Raw genomic sequence first — 5,995 nt, forward strand, 5'->3', positions numbered from 1 at the left:
CCGCTTGGACTCCGTGAGGCCCAATGCTCGAACATTGCTCTTTACACGCCACTGACATCGGTCCCAGTTACATGACACCAACACCAGCCATGACTTGGCTTGACGGCTCTTCTCAAGCCTAGCATATCACCAAAGGTCTCCGTCACTAATCATTGCCTCTGTGAGGCTCAAAGTTCAAAGATTATGCGTCACCACTTTGTCCCATATCTTCCTGGGTCTACCTCTACCACAGGTTCCCTCCACAGTTAGAGATCGGCACTTCTCTACATATCTGTCCTCGTCCATATGCATGACATGACCATACCAGTGCAGTCGTCTCCCTTGCACACCACATCTGATGCCTCTTATGCCCAGCTTTTCTCTCAAGATGCTTACACTCTGTCAAACATGGTCACTGACATTGCACATCCAGCGAAGCATACTGGCTTCATTTCTTTCAAGCCTACGCATGTCCTCAGCTGTCTCAGTGCATGTTTCACTGCCATGTAGCATAGCTGTTCACACACAGACATCATAGAATCTGTATTTCACTCTGAGAGAGAGAGAGAGAGAGAGAGAGAGAGAGGCCCTTTGTTGCCAACAGAGGTAGGAACTCTCTGAACTTTGCCCAGCCTAATCTTATTCTCATAGTTACACTCTCGGAGCATCCAACTCCACTACTAACTTGGTCACCCAGATAACGGAAGCTATCTACAACTTCTAGCATGCCCCCCCACTTGCATATTTTCAGCGTTTATTGTACCCATTCATCTTCCACATACAAAAGCTAGTTTCCCAGTTAACCTTCCTCTGCTATTGCTGCACCTTTTATATGTCCAAAGCTTACCCTCGGTGCATCTTATGAAGTTTCTAGGGATTTATGATTTGTATGCCTTCCTACTTACTACGACTTTGGTGTTTGCTAGGTTAACTCTAAGTCCCTTTGATTCTAGACCTAGTTCAGATGATTCAGCTATAAGAGCAAGGTCCTTAGCATAGAGGAGCTCCCAGGGGGCAGCCTGCTTTAACTTGCTCTGTTATTGCCTGGAGGACTATGATGAACAAGACGGGGGCTGAGGACCACTCTTTGATGAACCCTTACTTGTACCCTGAATTCTTTGCTGTACTCATTGCCCACCATCACCTTACTGGTAGCAGCCCTTTAACAAGGCTTGTACAGCTCTCACCAACCACGTGCCTTTCCCTAGCTTTCGTACTGACCACCAGATAAGGGGTTGGAGGACCCTGTCAAAGACGTTCTCTGAGTCAACAAAATCTAAGTACAGAGGCTTGTCTTTGGCGAGGTATTTCTCCTGCAGTTGCACTACCAGAAATATAGCAACAGTGCTGCTCCTCCCTTACATTATTGCTGTTGAGGATGATGATGTTGCCAGGGGTCGACGATGTTGCCAGTGTTGTCGTTGATGATGTTGGTGGGGCCGTTGGTGTTGGTGTTGGGCGAAGGTGGCGGTAGTGGTGGCGTTGGTGATATTATTGCTGTTATAGTCGGATGTGGAGGGGGTGGTGGTCGATATTACTACTGTTGCCAATGGTGTAACCGAAAATGTTATTATTGTTCTCATCTCCGGTGGAGGCTGGGAGGCGGGGTCGTTTTCGTCGACACGTCTACCATTATTCATGTCCATGCCGGTGCCTCTGCTATGGACACTGCTGCTGCTGTTGGTGCAGCCAATATAGTTTGGTCTGTTACTGCTACAATGGTATCATCAACACCGCCCCCTACACGTCCAGCAATAACGTCGCCACCACCACCCCACCTTTGCCAACACCAACATCATCGACGATGACAGCACCACCACCAACAACAGCAGCAGCAGCAACATCGGCAGACTTGAAAATGCCAACACATGTAGTAATACTACCCATGCGACCACCACCACCACCACCACCACCATCAACAGCTCCTGAACCAGAAGCGACGCCATCAGCAGCCCCAGCAGCAACAATAGCTGCACCAACGACAGCAGCAACATCGAAAACTAAAAACGCAACAACAGCAACAGTAGGCACGACACTAGCTGCACGCATCCAAGGAAACACATTGGATGCATGGGATGTTCCTTTAAGAAACGTCTTTCCAACCATAGATCCTCCTTCGGGGTTCCGAAAAGAGGTATGTGACATCGCTGGCCAGTCATATCTGGCAACTGGAGGAAGATGGAATTCCATACTCGGTATCATGGAAAACCCTCCACCGTCTGAGTCCGTACACTGCAAACTATGCATAACCGAATGCATGGAAATCCTGAAAAACTCTTGCATACCAGAGACCGTACTGAACCCCAAAACAGACTTTTGGGTCGCGCTTGATAGATAGATACAGAGACAGGGAGACAGACAGATAGATAGATAGATAGATAGATAGACAGGGAGACAGATAGGTAGATAGATGGACAGACAGATAGATAGACAGGGAGACAGACAGATTGACAGGTAGATAGATAGATAGATAGATAGATAGATAGATAGATAGATAGATAGATAGATAGATAGATATACCCAGTTGGCAGTAATTTGAGGCAGATTAAGCTTCTATTTCTACAAGGTCAGGATTGCATCTTAAATTTCAATTCTTGTTTGAATAAGACTTTTAATTTCATAAACGTAATTAAATAAAGGCCTGAAATGAAGACTGTGAGACAAACAAAGTACGCTAAAAATAGCAGTTAAATTACATTTATAAAACCGTTCAATGTAGCGTCCCAGGATGACCGCAGTCCAATGAGTGAAACAAGTATGGATATATAATATAAACTGTGTATTTTCTAGTTGGTTGAGTCCTAGAATAGAATCCTAAAATGTTCTCATTATACCTTGTTATACATATGTCATAGATACACAGATATATGTCCACAAGCAGATAGATGTACACACGTCTTGTGGGATCCGGACAAAAGCCCCCTAGGAAAAAAGGGCCTCGGACAAAAGCCCTATGGTTGTATTTTTTGGTCATTTTCTCGTGTTTAGAAACTTTAGTTGAATACCCCCGAATCTTTTTTAGGTGATTTTCAACGAGGACATAAAGTTAAGCCTACAAGGTCTCTCCATATGCTAGAAATAACAGCCAAATCTTACAAATGTATATATTTTTATTATATCACGAAACAAAAACGGAAATTACGGTTGTAAAAAAAAATGAGGAAAACTTCCGCCCGTCCGCCCCACCATTTCCTCCCAATTTTGTTTAATTTTGAATTTTTTTTTGCCAGAAACCCCCGTTTTGGGATACAGAGGTTCCGGAAAATTGCCAAAAATCGGCATTGTTAAATTTTCCCCCCTTCCCCACCAAATTCTTCAATTTTGACTTTTTTTCCCAACACTAACCCTAAAACCCTAACCCTAAGCCCCAACCGCAACCCTAACCCTAAAGCCGTGACCGTAAATACAGAAATGTTTTGAAATTTTTGTCCGAATCATAATCTCCGTATTTTTCTGCATATTTTGAAAAAAAGAAATTCCTAAAAAAAAATGAAGGAAATGGTGTTGGGGGTGGGGTGGTAATTGAAGAATGCCGATTTTTGCCAATTTTTTTGTAGATTCGTATTCCCTGATGCCGAAAAGGAGGGGGGTGTCGAAAAATTATAGCAATCTTTCCCTCAATAATCATAATTGAGTAGAATCAACAGTACTTTACAACAATTAAGCCCCGAGCAACGCCGGGCACTTCTGCTAGTATGTATATACATCACTCTCTCCACTATCTGTCTCTCTCACTATATAGAAATATTCATACACACTTACATATACATACACACTTATATATATTTACCAGCCAACGTACACATAAATACATACATAAATACATACATATACACACACCCAAATGCAGCAGTCATTTCTTTACTTCACTCGTCTTCCGTTCATATCAAGGTTTTTTCCTTTGTTTTTTTCAGGTGTAAATTAATTATAATTCCTAATTATGACTTAATTGTGACACATTTTATTTCTTTGAACATTTCTTAATTCACAAAAATGCTGACAATGTCTGTTTTACCGAAAATAAATCATTTAGACAGAGCTTAAAAATAAGCTCGGATTTTCCGCCTTTTTTTTTCCGCGTTTTCTTTTTTTTTATTCAAATTGTTGTTGCTAGGCAACGGACAGACACATTTGAACGGGATGCGGCGGAGACTCCAGACTGGGCAGTTTGTGTGATGCCAGACCAGAAATATCATCAAATGTCCTTAAGCATGGGTGGCCACAGATGGATTTCATTCCTCCCCTTACCATTTCTCTATGCATATCATAAGGTATTCTTTTTTTTTCTTTTACCTGTTTCAATCATTTGACTACGGCCATGCTGGAGCACCACCTCTAGACGGACAGACTGATCCCGGATTTATTCTTTGTACTTATTGTATCGGTGACTTTTGCCGAATCGCTAAGTTACGCGGGCGTAAACACACTAACATCCATTGTCAAACGATGTTCGGGGCCAAACGCAAACATACAACGGGCTTCTTTCAGTTTCCGTCTACCAAATCCTCTCAGAAGGCTTTGGTCGAGCCAAGGCTATCGTAGAAGACACTTGCTCAAGGTGCCACTCAGTGGGACTGAATGCTTATGTGTGTGCAAGAAAGCTTTGTATAAGAATGTATAATTGTATGTATATGTCTGCAGGTGTATATATATATCTGAGTGTATATATAAATATGTATGCATATATAATATTCTGCTTTCCTGTGTATATAATTTTAGGTTATATATTTACGTCTATATTAATGTATCGGCAATCCTATAGAATAGAGTCGGAAATTATCCAATACATTAAATATTCTAATATCTTGTGATATTTCTTTTTGAAACTTAATCATATACATGTATAATTTATACACAAACATATATATACACACATACGTTTCTACACAATTTTATATACATCCTCTTTTATAAATATTTCGGCATAACAACAGAATTGTGCCCCACTGACTTTGGGGCATAAGTACAGATGTACACCCCATCGACTTTGTTTCCTCATAACTTCCCGGAAAATGGATATTTTCTAATGAAACTTCCACGACATTTTTCCCCTTCATAACTTTCATGAAAATGGGTATTTTTTTAATGAAATTTTCTACAAATATTCTTCGGATGGTTTAGATTCCGATTCAATCGGAATTCATTGTGAAAACCGTTTGTCTCTGGGTGGGAAAAGCAGTTTTAGAAAATTCACAAGATTCGCCTTTTGTTATGAAAGAAAAAAAAAATGGTTTTTCCAATAAATGCCCATATTAATCGGAATCTACAGCATGTGAAGCATATTTGTAGGAAATTCCATGAAGAATATCCATTTTTCTGCCAGTTCTTAGGGAAGAAGCATATACACCATAAAGGAACATTTATACACATGTATATTGATATATACCCACATATACACACACACGTCTTTGCTATGTTTTTTAAACGCATAAAACTCATAGATGCATACTTTTATAATATACTAGCAGTATAACCCGACCTTGTCCGGGTGTGACTTATTACGCCATCTACGATAAGTCTTGCTAGCTGAAAATCAACTAAAAACAGAAAGCCTTACAACGAAAAAACCCTTATGATGTAAATATGTTCATAATTCAAAAAACGATGAAATTAATAGGGAAAGTCTGAAGGCTGTTTTGCGTAAAATTATTAAGCATACGTAAATTTCATCCGTGTAATTGGCTATAGAAATGCTTGTGCAAAACAACTTTTTGCGCTGCCCTGATTATACATAGCAGGGTAATCCCTTTTAGCAGGAGCTAGGACGGCAATTTCTGATGTAGCAATTGCTGGCGATCTGTTGCTACACAGTTTTGCCAGAATTCTATCAGATTGGGCAGAAGATGTTGATGCACCATTTTGCATTATGTTCAAAATAGCTTCTGGAATGTGGTGCATTACTGCAGTCTGTTGCTGTCATTTTAAACCGGTTGCTGTCTTTCCCCAGCAAACTCTCTTCTTTGGAGGCATAATCTATGTATATATTAAACAGAACAACAAAAGTTATAATAGATGG

At 40.7% G+C, this 5,995-nt stretch overlaps 1 long non-coding RNA gene across 6 annotated transcripts in view; it reads left to right on the top strand.

Moving 5' to 3' along the window:
• The first annotated feature begins 3,497 nt into the window (after positions 1-3,497).
• Positions 3,498-5,995, top strand: part of LOC149129289 (uncharacterized) — a 100,281-nt gene continuing 97,783 nt past the window's right edge. For all 6 annotated transcript variants that reach the window (XR_016240093.1, XR_016240094.1, XR_016240090.1 and 3 more), the window contains exon 1: positions 3,498-4,250. This is a non-coding gene — a long non-coding RNA (uncharacterized LOC149129289). The remainder of the gene's footprint in view (positions 4,251-5,995) is intronic.

Source organism: Octopus bimaculoides, unplaced genomic scaffold (assembly GCF_046866305.1).
Source record: "Octopus bimaculoides isolate indiv1 unplaced genomic scaffold, ASM4686630v1 contig76, whole genome shotgun sequence".
Lineage (NCBI taxonomy): Eukaryota > Metazoa > Mollusca > Cephalopoda > Octopoda > Octopodidae > Octopus > Octopus bimaculoides.